Raw genomic sequence first — 15365 nt, 5'->3', positions numbered from 1 at the left:
CTGCGTGCTCTCTGGGAGAGTGAGGACACTTCTGCCGGCAGTATTATGGGAAAGCAGGGATCTGAGCTTCTCTTGCTCCTGCACTGGCTGTGTTTTCTTGGGCAAGTCACTTGCTGGCTCTGGTCCTCAGCTGAGCAGGATAAGCTGGAACAAAAGGTTTGCTCAAGTCACCTGGGGGGAGAGATTTGATGTCAAAACATTTAGAACCACAGCCGAGAGCTAAGGAAATGCTAAGCCAGGAACAGAGAAACTTTAAGGAGTTCAGAGTGACATTTTTATGCAGGTGTGAACATATTTGTTTCCATAGTTATGGTTTCACTTTAACGAGGATTAGAAAGAGATTATAGCTAGCGTGTTAAACTGCCGAGGTCGTAGATACCATTTGTTGCTTTAGGATGTGGCTTTTGAAAACACCTTTGTTGTACATTGATTTAAATAAAAATAATACATAAGGGTGTATATGGAGATGGTTAAGGAAAGTAAAGAAGATGCCTCAGGAACCAGTCAAGTTTGAGAAAGGGTCATTCATGCTGTTCCTCCCTCCAGCTGGCTCCCTGGCCTACCAGGTAGCATGGGCCTGTCAGAGGCAGGCAGTCATTCGCTACCTTTCCACACCTAAGAAGGAAGGACACAGAGGGAATCGCCAAGATGGCGTCAGCTCTCTGTGAGATATCCAAAGTGCAGAAAGCACAACAAGACAAGACAAAACCAGAAACAATCTCCCCACCAACAGCAAAAATACTAAAACCTCAGACAAAACAAAACAATAGCAAAAAGAAAAAAAAAAAAAAGACATTTTCCTTCTAAAAACAATGACAGCTAACATTTATTGAGGGTTTATTGCACCCAACACTATTCTAAATGTTTTATGTATTTTGTTTCAGCTCATTTTACAACCCTGGGAATTAAAATTCATTTTTACCATCATCTCATTTCACGGATTTGGAAAATTGAGGTCCAAAGAGCACATTGCTTAAGGCTCCAGTTAGTAGCTAAAAATAAACACACCAGAGTTTGGACTTGTCAACTAACTCCAGGCCTGCTCTCCGCCCTGCCAATCATCTGATCTCAAAGCACTCTCACCATGAGGGTTTCTTCCTGTTGGAGCAATGGAGGTGGTCTCCATTTTTCCAGAAGCCTGGGACTGGCTCCCTAGACCAGTGCTTCTCTGGCTTTAATCCGCTTTCTGAATCACCTGGGAATCCAAATGCAGAGTCATACGACGCAGACCTGGCTTGGAGGCCTGAGGTCCAGCATTTCTAACAAGCTCCCAGATGCTGCTGTTTCTGCTCTGCACAGAAAGGTCAAGAACGTCTTACTAATGCAAGATGCACCTCTCTTGCTCTTTCCCCCGCCTTATCTTCGAGCATCAGCTGAGACCAGGGTGTACGTGAAGCAGAATTCAAACTCAGGGCAGTGCAACCAGATGTTGCTCTCAGAGGGGACCAGATTCAGCACAGGTGCGTCTGTGGATCTGTCCCTTTCTTGGTTGTTGGAGCATATCTAGTTCCTCCCAGAGAGAAAAGTGAACAATGTCCCCAGGGCACAAAAGCATAGCTTTCTGTCTCCAGGGAAATAAGGCTCCAATGCATTTGGAAGGGGATCAGTGTTAGGTGTGGGCCTTGGACTGTAAACTGGCTTTGAACTTTATGTAACATCTTGGCTTTTTCCTTAAGAAGTGTTTCGAAATTGTTTGACGTCCCTGCTCTGGGATGCTCGTAAGGAGACAAATCATCCTTTCATCTGGGCTGACTCGGCAATGAAGCATGGTCTGTTTGGCTGTCCAGAAATCTCCCACATTTGGGGCCTGAGCCTCTTCCTTTCCCCAGAGTTCCTCGGAGGTGGGAGTCTGTGCTCTGTGCCCTCCTTGTACCCTTACAGGTGTGACCCTTAGCCCAGAAGCTTGAGTGTACCAAAAAACAACTTAGGATGTGTTTTTGAAATTCAGTCTGATTTGTTTTAAGCCCCTGTTTCACTAAGGTGGAAAAATTTAACCTTAGCTAACTTAAGGTTTCTTCCTGCTCCTGAGATTATATTTAAATTCTGGGAGCATAACACTGTTACATGGACGTTGGATAAGACATCTTGACCCTCCCTCATGAGCCTAAGCATAACACCATGGACTTCCTTGTTCCTGTTTGTGTGACTCCTACACAGCCTTACTGTTACTCAAGATATTTTCCAAGAAACATCTAGGCTGAGAGTTCTTTCTAGGCCTCTAACATCATGGGCTTTTAAAACATTAGAGCCAGGAGAATATAATTTATTTCTCTACTTCCTTCTTTACATACACCCTTTTCCTCTTCATGAAGGAATGAGCATAAAATAGTTTTACTGTTAAAAATAGAGGAAAGGCCCATAAGATCAATGTTTGAAATAAGTAATTTTGCTACACAAATGAGTCAGGTGAATTGCCAGACCATTTATGTAGATGTCAGGTGTCTCCACACTTTTTGTACCCTGCACACATTTTAATGATAGTTTTATTCTCCTAAAAGCTATTCCTCACATTTGTCCTTCTCCATTCAGGTGGACTCTGTCTCTGCAAGAAGTCAGGAGAGGTGGGAAATCCGGAACTGGGAGAAGGCAGGGGAGAATGGAACACATGCGGGAACTTTGCTGGATCATGGATTTGAAAAATGTGGCCTCCGTTGAGTGCACATCCTTTGGAACTTTGTAGTGAGATGAGATAAAACAGGGGTAATTAATTTGATTATTTCCATAATACTGTGCTGCCTCGCATAATGGTTAAAGATACCAACTTTGGGATAAGAAGTCATATTTGACCTTTGGTTCTAGCACTTTCTGTATGGTTGACCTTGTGTGAGGGACTCAACCTTGCAGCAATCTGGATGGGGATATTCGGGTGTGTATGGTAGGATTGTTGCAATGCTTGAATGAGATAATATAATGCACACTAAGAGCTGAATACAATGAATGCCTGGCCTTTGGAAAACAGAATAAATGTTAACTTACAATAATAATTATATGAATAGGGTTGACCTTTTGAATATTTCTTCATTTTAGGTATCTTTGAGGAGGTCCTTTGTTTGGTCCTTATTTATGCAGAAGGAAAAAACCCAAAGACAGGCAAAGACCTTTTATTTAACTGATCTTAAGACTTGAAGGCAGGCCAAGCCTGTGATGTGAATTGGCCTTCCCTGCCTTCACATTGCAGTTCTGCCTCGAACATACCATAATTGTTGCTGATTTAGCAAACTCGATACCCTTGTTTTAATATACCAGACTTGCAGCGTGGCCCCTTCCAGAATGTTCCCACATGCTTGTGGTGGGAAGACAGCGTTCGGCTGTCTCTGCTGGTTTCACTACTAGAATCCTATTGGTAAAGAGCCACAAGGTTTGGAGTTGGCAAAGGAAGGGATACTTTTGCCTTCAACATGCAGCTCATTTACATTAATTGAGGCTGAATATTCACAAGTTGCCAAGCTCTTGACAGGTTCTCACAAGCCCGCGAGCCGGGGATGACACTATTTACAATGCTTGAAGCTGAATCTTATCATTTCAGAATTCATAAATATGGAGGACACACGCTCTGCTGTCGCTAGTGTGATTACTGGGCCTCTGCTCCGATTTTATGGGCTCCTTTAATCCAGGAACCTCAGTTAGGGAATGACATATGTCTATCAATCTCTGAGTTCAGTTGCTGTTATGTCACCCAGCTAATCCTTTGGGTCTTGTGGAGCCCACTGATGCCATCTACAGACTCTTCCTTCACCCCTGGTGTGCTCCTGTGAACCTTTCTTCTACCAACACAGCAAAATAAACATCATAGAAATTAACCAGTGTCATCTTGTAGGGTGGAAATTATGTCTTTAAGGAGTATTCTAATAACCTACCTCATTCTAGACTTACTTCTTGATACCAACATTTCATCTGACTTCTGTATTTCCTTTCTTAAAACTTTAGAAAGGGTTTGGAACTTCTGTCCTGCCTCTGCCCATTTCACTAGAGGATAAACACCCCTGTTTCTGTATGTTGCACAAGGATAGAAAAATAAGTGAAGCAGAGAATTTTGTTTCTAGGAGACAATGTGAGTAAATAGAAATTAAAATTGAGTGCATAGGCAACAAAAATGCATTGTGGGGTTGAAAATATTTTGAACTAAAATATAAGCCCACAAGAACATAAGAATGGGAATAAATAGAAGGTATTCTAAAGTTTTTGTATTATCCAGAAAGAATAAAAGCATCAACTAATATTATACTTTAATAAGTCAAAGGGTACCTGTTGTAATTTCCGGGAAACTCTGAAAGAATGGTCAATGCATGTACAATTTCAAACTATTAGAAAAAAGATGGATAATAAAAATGTCAATCAAGTTGAGAAAAGACACAAAAGGGAACAAGGTATATGTGGAACAAATGCAAAGCACTTGGTAGATGGTAGTTTAATCTAGTTTATGGCATATTTACTACTATTATGGGCTGAATTTTGGTCCCCCCAATTCATATGTTGAAGTTCTAACTCCCATTATCTAAGAATGCAATGCTATGTACAGGTGGGGCCGTTAAAGGAGTAATAAAGATGAAATGTGATTATTGTGGTGGGCTCTAATCCAATATCTCTCTATAATGAGATGATACAGAACACAGAGACTCAGAGGAGATACCTTGGGAAGACAGGGAGAAGATGGACACCTGAAAGCCAAGAAGAGATGCCTTAGGAAAAGTCAACTCTTCCAACACCTTGATCTCAGACTTCTAATCTTGAGAACTGTGAGAAAACAAATATCTATGGTTTAAGTCATCCAATTTACATACTAGTTATGGCAGTCCTAGGAAATGAATATAATTGCCTAAGTTTATCAGTATTTACAGCAAATGTAAACGGACTATATACTTCAATTAAAAGACACAGACTGTTAAATTTGGAATGAAGACTGATCTTTATGCTGGTTACAATAGGCATATCAAAAACACAGCAATATGGGAAGATTAGAATAAAGTATGAAAGGAATATTTATTATGAGAATTCTAGCAAAAGAAATTATGAAGCTATGTAAAGATCAAAAGATACTGACCTTAAGACAAAATAATTAGAGATACAAAGAATGTTTCATATGGATAGAAGGTTCAATTTACCAAAAAGTTCTAAAAATTTTAAATTTATGTGTACCTAATAATGTGGAATCAAAATATATCAAGCAAAAATAGAGCCACAATCGTAGGAAACTTTTATTACATTTATGTCAGTAGCTGATAAAAAAGTCAGTTGCTGAATAAAAATCAGCAATAATATACAAAATTTGAATGATAGAATCAACAAATTTGACATAAGGACATTTAGAGAGCATTGCAGCCAACAACGGGAGAATATTTATTAGTTTCATGTGATAAAACCTGTCTGCAGAAATGAAGGGAGTCTCACCAAATTTCAAGAATGTGAATCATGCAGTGCTTGATTTCTAAACAATTTTAACTTAAAAATAAATAACAACAAATTATACTGAAATAACTATACATCTGCATGCAAAAATTGAACCTCAACCTGTGTATTGTATTATATATATTTTAAAAAGAACTAAGATCTTAGATCTAAATGTGAAAGTAAAACCATAAAAGTTAATTAGAAAAACAAAACAAAATAACAAAACCCCCCAAAATCCAAAATCAGGAGAAAATCTTCATGTTTTTGAGGGAAGCAAAGATTTCTTAAACAGGTCACAGAAGGCACTAAACATAAAACTAATGCATTAAACTTCATCAAAGTTTAAAACTTTGCTCTTCAAAAGATTCTGTGAACAAATTGAAAAGGTAAGTCATAGACTCAAAGAAAATATTTGCAACAAGTATGTATGATAAATGATTTGTGTCCATAGTTTTTTCAGAACTCTTGCAGCTTAGTCAAAACGACACTGAGATTTCATTTCATTCCAGTTAGAAGGGCAACCATCGAGAATACGAACAGTAATCAATGCTGAAGGGGATGTAGAGAAAAAGGAATACTTACACACTGTTGATGGGGTAGTAAATTAGTACAACCCACTATGAAAATCAGTATAGAGGTTCCTCAAAAGACTAGGAATGGAACCACCATATGACTCAGCTATACCACTCCTCAGTATTTATCCTAAAGAAATAAAGTTGTCATACTATAGTGATACATGCATACTCATATTTGTAGTAGCACAATTCACAATAGCCAGACTCTGGAACCAGCCCAGGTGTCCATCAACAAATGAATGGATAAAGAAAATGTGGTACATATAACTCTATTCTTCTCTAGTGTCTCCTGCCCCGCTTATTGTGAATTAGCATTCGCCTATCAGAGTAAATATTTGGTTTTTGTTTTTTTTTGTGTCTGACTTATTTTACTTAGCATGATATTCTCCAACTCCATCCATTTACCAGCAGATGCCATAATTTTATTCTCCTTTAGTATATACAATGGAGCTTTATTCAGTCACAAAGAATGAAATTATGTCATTTGCAGGAAAAGGGATGAAACATGAGAACATTATGTTAAGTGAAATAAGCCAAACTCAGAAGGTCAACAGTTGTGTGTTTTCTCTCATATGTGGAAGTTAGAGAGGAAAAAGGAAATGATGGGTGAGAGGTGAATTTCATGAGAAGCCAAAAAGAGAGGAAAGGGACCAGGGAAAGGGAAAGTCCTGGGGAATGATATTGGCCAAATTATACTGTTAAGTTGTGAGCATGTAAGAATGTGTAACAACGAATCCCACCATTGTGTGTAATTATAATGCACCAAAAAAAATATGGAGGAAAAAGCTCTTGCCACTCAATGGTAAGCAAACGAAACCCCACCAAAACTCAGGTTGGAATTTAATCTCCATTGATTAAACACTCATTTATCCATCTGTTCATCCATCCATCCATCCATCTACCCATAGTTGAAATAGTTTAGTTCTCCTTAGAGAACTATAGGTTTTGACAGCTTGAATGATAATGACCAGATTCTGGGTGAATGCTGGAACCTCTTTTGGATCACCCTACATTCCTCTCTTTAAGCTGACACTTTCTTATTTACAAATGGGATATGGGATTGGTTTTCTATTGGCGAGTACTCATATTGCTTCAAGAGCTCACCCAGCTCTGGGCTAAGGTAGGAAGAACAGTCCCTATTCACTCCCCATTACCCTGCCTTCATTAAAGCAGATCTATGACGTGTTATAAACTCGGTGAGACAGAAAGAGAGCTTGAAGAGAGGAGAGGAGAGGCAGGCTTTTGATTCTGCTAGGGTTTATATATAGTTTGGCCATTTGGAGCCTAGAAGCTTCTCTCCTCAACTATTTACATCCTTCTAAGTTTTGCCCCATCTTAATAATAAAGTGGTATTTGGAAACAGCCTTACCTTCAAATAAATGTACATTAGAACGACCCTAGAAAGTAAACTGTATGAATGGTCATTAAAAAAAATCTAATTCTTACTCTGATAGTTCTAGTTCTTTGAGCATCACAGGACACAAGGCAGAGGTTTGATAAATGTTGATGGAACAGAATAAATGAACCCCAGTGCGCCAGCTGAGGGAAGAACTGGAGTGACTGGTTGTGAGGCTTGGAAGTTTCTCCTGGCTGGTGTTAGCAGGAGGAAATGATGGTAAAGGAGTTAGGGTCTGTGAGGAGGAGGGAAGAACTAGATCAGAAATGGAGTGGACCAAAGGAGACAGAAGGGGGCAGAGAGCCAAGGTCATGGCCCGGCGATAATGTCTGGTGCTGATGTGGCCTGGCACCCAGACTGTGTCTGCGGCCTCTGCACAGTGAACAGATTGCTATCCTCCTATGCCCCTGCATTTCTTTTACAAGGATCAAAGCACTGTGCATGGGTTATATCCTGTTCCTAGGTCCTGTCCTGGCTTCCAGAGGATGCTTGGCTTAGCTCCTGATAATAAGCATATTGGCCTTTGGAGAAAGTAACAGTAGACACAGGGTAGTGAGAAACCGTGTGCAAATGTCCATCCTAGTAATACTGCAGTCTTAAAACTGACCTGTCCTTGAACTTGTGGGCATAAAGCACATGCCAGTAAAGTGGAAAGGGGTTATGATACAATGTTTAAAGAATGTGTTGCAAAATCAGATACTCTGGTAACAGCTTTCCATGAACTAGAGAAATAAGAAAATGAACAGGGAAGAAAAAAGTACCAAATTCTTAAAACAGTGGTAATGCTAGGATGATAGGATTATGGATGATCTATGCTTTCCACAAAAATCTATAAAATTCAGATACATAAATTCTGTTCAATGGCAGGACACCCTTCCTTCATTTCAGAAATTCCTGTGCATGAGAAAAGATGGTTGGGAAGATAGAGTGTGTTGGTTTTTGGCAGACGGGCAGGGTGAAGTTAGCCACTTGCTGTTTATCTCCAAGGACACAGACAAATAATACCTGGCTGAACAGCCGGCACCCTGCCTGGCCTCAGATGTGAGAGGAGATGTATGTATAAGAACTCTTGCTTCCAAATCCTTCTCTCATGATCTGCCATTAGCCAGAGATTTCAGGGCCGTGCCTGGTGGCAGAGCTTGAGTTCTGACCAGAAACATAAAAAGACCAATGAATGGCAAAAGAGTACTGGAGTAACAGATGCTGAGTGGGATTCTCTTCTTAGGTGGTTTCTTGCAGAGAGCAAGGAGATCCAGAGGCAGTGCACTGTGGCGATTCAGCTGCCACCAGCTCTGCACAACCTGCCCGCCTCAGCTCAGCAGGAGGAACCTGGACTTCAGAGTTAGACAAACCTGGGGAGGAAAACCACTGAACTTGGGCAAGTTACTTAATTTCAATGACTTTCCATTTTCTCATTGAAAAATGGGGTAATAATATCTATCAGTAGGATTTAGACTTCTTTGGTTAAAAAGTATCAGACCTTCCTTCAAGCCCACTTTAGCAATAACAAAACAAAGGGCAATTTATTATAAGGCTGCTGGAATGTCTTATGTAACTTCAGGACAACAGGAACTTGGAGTAGGAAAGCCACAAGGGACAAGAATGATGTCCCCTCTCATTTCTTCTACTCTCTTTCTTCAGAGAATCCCACCTGCCTACCAGCAAGATGAGCTTCTCAGCCGGGGCTGCTGGGTGGTTGGAAGAATGCCTGTGTAAATTTAACTATGAAAATCATTATTTAAAAATATTTACTGGGGACTTTTCACACTGGTGACACAGGATGAATTGCCATGGGTCCTGCTTTCGTTGCCTGGTTGGCAGCTAGAAAAATCCTCTCTCTACTTCCAGTGTTTAGAAAAAGCTACCCACAGCGTGTTCTCCATGACGTCCCAGCGAGCTGTTGGCTTAGGATGTGATCTGCCTACCTCACCTGCATGCTGCTTTCTTCAACCACAAGCTCATTTTGTTGGCTTACAAAATTTAAAAAACAGCTGGTTGAGACTAGGGGGATGTGGATCTGAATGCCCACTATATATCTTTTTAGAAATCTGTGCAACGTGGGAGAAAATTCTTCATGACAAGCATCAATGTTTTGTGAATTTGTCTACTCTTTGTTTATGTGCTTGATCACAAAGACAGTAACCAGAGAGAGGAAGGGAGGGAAGGAAGAGAGAGAGGTCACGAGAGAGAGAGAAGTCAAAAATACATAACATGGTTTTAGTCTTACCACGACTCGTAAATCCTGTCCTCTGAGTGAGGGCAGAAGTCAGTGGAATACCAAAAACATCCCTCTTTTAATAACCAATGGGAAAGGTTATTATTCCATCACAGGGTTCAGCCTATAGCTTCAGTCTGCAGTGAGGCCGGCTTCTCACAAGTTCCTGCAGGGATACTCTGGACCAGCCTGGGCAAGCGGCTGGTTTCCTGACCAATTATCTGTGACTTGGGGTGAGGTCACATGGTACAAAACCACTTTCAGACATTCACGACTCTGGACAAATGGGGCACAATGATGGGGTCATGGGGATGTTGGGACCTCCACTCCTGAAAGTTTCCACTGCAGAACCTCAAGGTGTGATGTGAAGACAAGATATAGGTTAAACCCCCAAACCATATTTGAGACCAAAGGAAAACAACAGGTGTTTGTTTCCTTTCCAAAAATGTAGCCCCGTTTCCCTTGGACTCAGAATAAAGTTCCATTTCTGGTTACTCTTGGCTTTGTGGAGATGTCCGTGCCAGAGAGTTGATAAAGTGATAAGTGCGCCTAAGAGTCTGATGACACTGATTCCTGAAGGGAGCTGTCGCCTGGCACAAACACATTTCCTTTTCCGTTTTATTGCCAGACGTCTTGGTAAAACCTCTGTCTTGGTACAGAGTTCAAGCTCAACCTCAAAACTTAGTTGGCTGGTCCTCTCAGCAGCTCTGTCGAAGGACAGAAGAGATCATTTTGCAAGCATGTTAATTGGTGCTCAGAGAGGTCGGATGACTGGTTTAAGGGGACCTGAGTTATGTATGGGTGCAATTTAATTTAATCATCCACTTTCTAAGTTTAATGCCATCTTCCTTGTACAGGGAAGTATCATTTTAGGCATCTCACCCTCTGAGGATTAGCTGAAACCACACGTGTCTGCAGAATTTGATGCTTGAAAGAAGGCTTGGGAGGTTTTGTCCACTCAGTAGCAACTGCCAGGCATGGGCTAGCCATGGGCTGCTCTTGGTCAGCGTGCAGTGTGGCGGAGCTCGGCTTTGAACAAACAGTTTTCGGGTTGTTCAATTACTTTTATCCTAAATCATACAGGGAAAACGTACAGAGTGGTTTTTTTTTTTTTCAGGTTATTATTTTAAATTGGTGCACTATAGTTGCACTTGAGTGGAATTCATTGTGACGTATTTATAGATGCACATTGAACAGAGTGTTTTGATGGAGAATCTTATCAAAGATTTTATATATATATATATGTTTCTTCTATTGTGACAGAGATGTTAAGTTTTCATTATATTAAAATATATATGACTTATATACACATATTCAAAATATATATGGCTTATGCACATATATTTTAATATATATGAAAAATTAACTTCATATATATGACATATACATATAGTCTAATATATGTGAAAAATTAAAGTCTGTCAGACAATGGAAGGAATGATTAGATAAACTATGACAAATTCCCCCAATATGTCATGTAATTATCAGAAATTGTATATGTGAAGAATATTTACAGTGAAAAAAATCAGGATTCAAAATAGTAAATTTGTGTGCACATGTGTATGTATATTCATTAAAGTAAGACTTGAAGAGGTCTATAGATGAAAGTCCAGGAGATGAAAAATCTTTTTTCTTTCTTTTTTTGTGTATTTTCTAATTTTGCAACAATGATCATGTCTTACTTTTTAGTTTTGTGACTAAGAGTAAAAAAATTAAGTTTAAAAGCACACAAGGATTGCTTACATGTGTTTTTTGGTCACAGGTCTCAAGTTTAGTAATCAAGTTAAAGTAATCTTAATGTCATTAATGCCTTTGCATCAATAATACAATTTGAAGAGTGTCTAAGTCAACACACTTCATTTGTAAGAGTTAGCATGTTTCATTGTGTGACTTTACCATAATGTCTAGAACCAGCCCATTAATGATGTACATTTAAGATCTATTTTATTTAATTTGGCCATTATAAACAATTTTGAAGGAAAAAAATTTTTCTTGGTGCTCATATCTTTGTAATCTTGGCACTAATATTTTCTGAGGATAGATTCTTAGAATTTCTGATTTTAGATATCTGGGTATTTATGTACCTATTTATTTATATTTAGGTGTTTATAATCACTTTGGTAATGTAAAGTGCCCTTTCTCCTGCTTTCTTTCTGCATTACCACTATTTATTAAAATTTGCTGTAAATAACTTTAGTCTCTTTAGAGTTTAAATGAGGTTGAGCTTATTTCAAATTTGCTCACGATCCGTGTTTCTTTTCTTCTAATCTGTTCATAACTTTCACCTTCTTTTATTTGTTTTCTGTTAAGATGTTTGGCCATTAAAAAGAAAAAATCAACTGTGGTAATTCTATACTGTAGACGATTATTTATTTATTTACTGTGTTTGCTGCAAACATTTTCTCCTTATCTGTTATTGATTTTTCTGTTTTTAAACTTTGTTTATGGTGTCCTGGTCGTGCAGGATTTCCATCTTTGTGTAGTCATATCTGTCAAATCTTTTCATTGATACCTTCTCCGTTCCATTTATTGTCTTGCTTAGGTATGCTTTCTTAGCATTAGAATTACAAAAAGCATTTTTCTAATGCTTTTGTAGTTCTGTGCCTTTTCTTTAGGTCTTTAATTCTTTTGGAATTTGTTTTTGTATATGGTGTGAGGAAGGAACCAACTCTTTTTTTTTTTGAAATGGAGATCCCCAACACAGTTTATTAAATACTGATTCCCCCCTCCACTTTGAAAATGGTACTCGATGTACTATTTGCTGTTGTTTTCACATTTCTGTTTTAGGGCTAAAGAGAATTCTAGCTCAACTGTCACCAAATCAATATCACTTATGCAGATGTGCCGTCTCCCAATATTAAAACCAAACTAGTGTTCTTGCAAGAGGCCGTCTCCCGCCTAATGTCCTTTTTACCATTCATACCTTCAGCATTTATGGTTGATTTTCTTTCTTCCACTGCATGTTATTCTGTGTTATTTCTGAAACATTTTACCATATGAATAGTTTTGATTTCCCCAGTAAAAGGGGATGGTAAGGACAGCTTTCTTTTTGCATTTTCTACAGTCTAATTTGGTTTCATACAGAGCTCTGAACTAACCGACCTCAATAGATGTTGCCTTTGGATTATTCTTTAGGCCTTGCTCTTGTTGGCTTCCAGGAGCCACAATAATATCATGAACTCGAATGAGTGAGAAAATCCCATTGACATCGCGTATGGGGTCTAGGTTCCATCCTTAAAGATCCGGGTGAGCTAGTTTGAGGTCTAGCCCTAAAATCTGCACTTTTTAAAAAGGAGGCCTTTACTTTTTCTGAAAGCTAGTCGCGCCTTGGTATATGAGAGGGCAGTTAGGCAACCAGAGCTCTGAGAACAAAACATCTGGTGTAGCAAGCTGTCCCCTTGGGCTACTGATCCTAGTTTCATGGTAAGGGATGCTATACATAAACTCCTGAGTCTTGTAATTCCCCCGGCCACATTAATATTCATTTCAATGAAGCAGACTGGAGATATCTTTCTAACAAGACTAACCAGCAAAGCCAAAACAAGAAAGAAAGGAAAAGCAGAAGTTCCAGATTGCACACTTCTGTAGCATCTTGCGTGCTTTCTGAATACACGGGCATTATGCTGTTACACCCACCCTTGGGTCTCGCCTTTAAAGACACTGGAAGTGGAATGATTCCAGTGCTAACATCAATCACGGGCTGTGGAAGCTGACCCAGAATGAACCATTGCTTCATTTTCCACCATCTCTTCTGGAAATTATTAAGAGATAGTTGCCAGAGCCAAAATTTGAGAAAATGCCAGGAGTTTGTTTATTCTCATCTGGCTCCTTAGAGATGTAAGTGCACAAAAGGAATCATGAATATGATGGACAGATCATAATATTTTAATCTGCCATCTCTACAGCAAGGCCTAATTGGGTCCTGCTGGAAAAAAAAAAAAAAAAAGGTAAATAGATGCTATTTATCAAAGAGAGGAGGAGAAGGGACTTCTGGGATTTTTGCTCCTAATAACTCAAGTCCAGACCTAACAATTAGTTCATTTATAAAGAATTTCACTTCTCAGTGCAACGTATGTGCATATAATCATGTTCATCACGATGGAAATACATGCCAGATGCATAGACACATGCTGCACCTTCAGGGTTGCAAGATAACTGCTGTATCTAAAATTGCATTCCCATTTTTAGGCAGGAAGAAGGTGGATGGGGCCAAGGTCATGTCACATCATGCCACTAGAGTCTTCCTTATGAAGAAGCTGTGTGCAAATACTTCTTACACCTCCATGCGTGGCACAGGGCATATTCCACCTTAGCAAACCCAGGACATGAGGCAAGTGACAAGGCAGAAGGAACACCAGTAGTTAATTAAGCAGCAATGCCTACCTTGGTTTACCTCCACAGAATTCCTCAAACCTGTCCAATCCTCTCCATTTCTACCACCAGTATCCCAGTGAAACCACAGTTCACTCTCCCTTGGATATTTTTCTAACCAATCTCCCTGCACAGCAAAATATTGACTTAAAAATTTATGTCAATTGATGTTGCTATGCCAGTTACAAGTTTTAATGGCTTCCCATATTTGTTATTAGAAACATCCACACATTTTCATATGGCCTCTGGGACCCATATAATTTTCTCTTCCCCGTTGGATTTTATCCTTTGTTCTTCCCAGCTGACACCTGTCCAGGCACCTGGGCCTCCCGCAGCACCTCACTCAGGCATGCTCTGCTCAGGGTGGGGCCCTGCCTCAGGCTCTCCCTCTGCTTCTCTTTTGTCTTTCTTCAAGTTTTGGATCAAATACCACTCTTCAGGGGGGCCAACCCATTTAGAACACTATGATGGCGTCTTCGAGTGTCAACATGGCTACTACTGGTCATCTTCAGTCTCCAGTTCTTAAAAAGTCTCCTGAATCGAGACTTTGCTGGTGGAGGTCTCTTGCACTGTGAGCCAAGTCCTGAAGTAATTGGCTTGAAGAAAGGAAGATGATCCTGTATAATTGGGGCTGGCTGGGAGAGGGGTCTGAGTCAACAGATGAAAGACCATAAAAGCAAAACTGGAAGCTTCTCTGAAGAAAAAGAAATTCCACCTGTGGACAGCAGCTTGAGTCCAGGCCCACAGTGCCAGCCTGCCCCATGGATTTTGGACATGCCTAGCCAGGTCTCACAATCTCATATAAGGTCAATTCCTTGCAATACATCTCTCTGTCTCTGTCTGTCTGTCTGTCTGTCTCTCTCTCTCTCTCTGTGTATTTCACAAAAACTCATTTTGAAATTTAACTTCCATGGTAAGATATTAAGACATGGGACCAGGTGAGACCCTTAGGTTGTGCAGCCTCTGCCTTCATGAATGAATCAATCCACTCATGGATAAATGATTGAATGGGTTGATGGGTTATCTTGAGAGTGGGTGAGTCTGCTATTAAAACCAGCTTAACTCCATCTCTTGTATGTATCTCTCTCACCATGATGTCCTGTGCTGGCTCTGAACTCTTGGAGAATCCCCATTAGGAAGAAGGTCTTCATCAGATGTAGCCTCCTGACCTTGGACCTTTCAGTTTCCAGAACTATGAATTGAGTAAACCCTTATTCTTTGTAAATTAACCAGTCTCAGGCATTCTGTTATAGCAAGAGAAAATGGACTCTGATATGGACTGAATCTGATTTCTTAAAAAATATTTGATTTTTCAATTATGACTGACTGAACCAAAAGAATAAGCCTGGAGGCCATGTCATTTGGAGACAAGTGATTAACATTGATTTATAATTTGATTCAACTTAAAGCAAACTTATTT

Source organism: Sciurus vulgaris (genome assembly GCF_902686455.1).
Source record: "Sciurus vulgaris genome assembly, chromosome: 3".
NCBI classification, from domain to species: domain Eukaryota; kingdom Metazoa; phylum Chordata; class Mammalia; order Rodentia; family Sciuridae; genus Sciurus; species Sciurus vulgaris.
Note: the sequence above shows the minus strand (reverse complement) of the source record.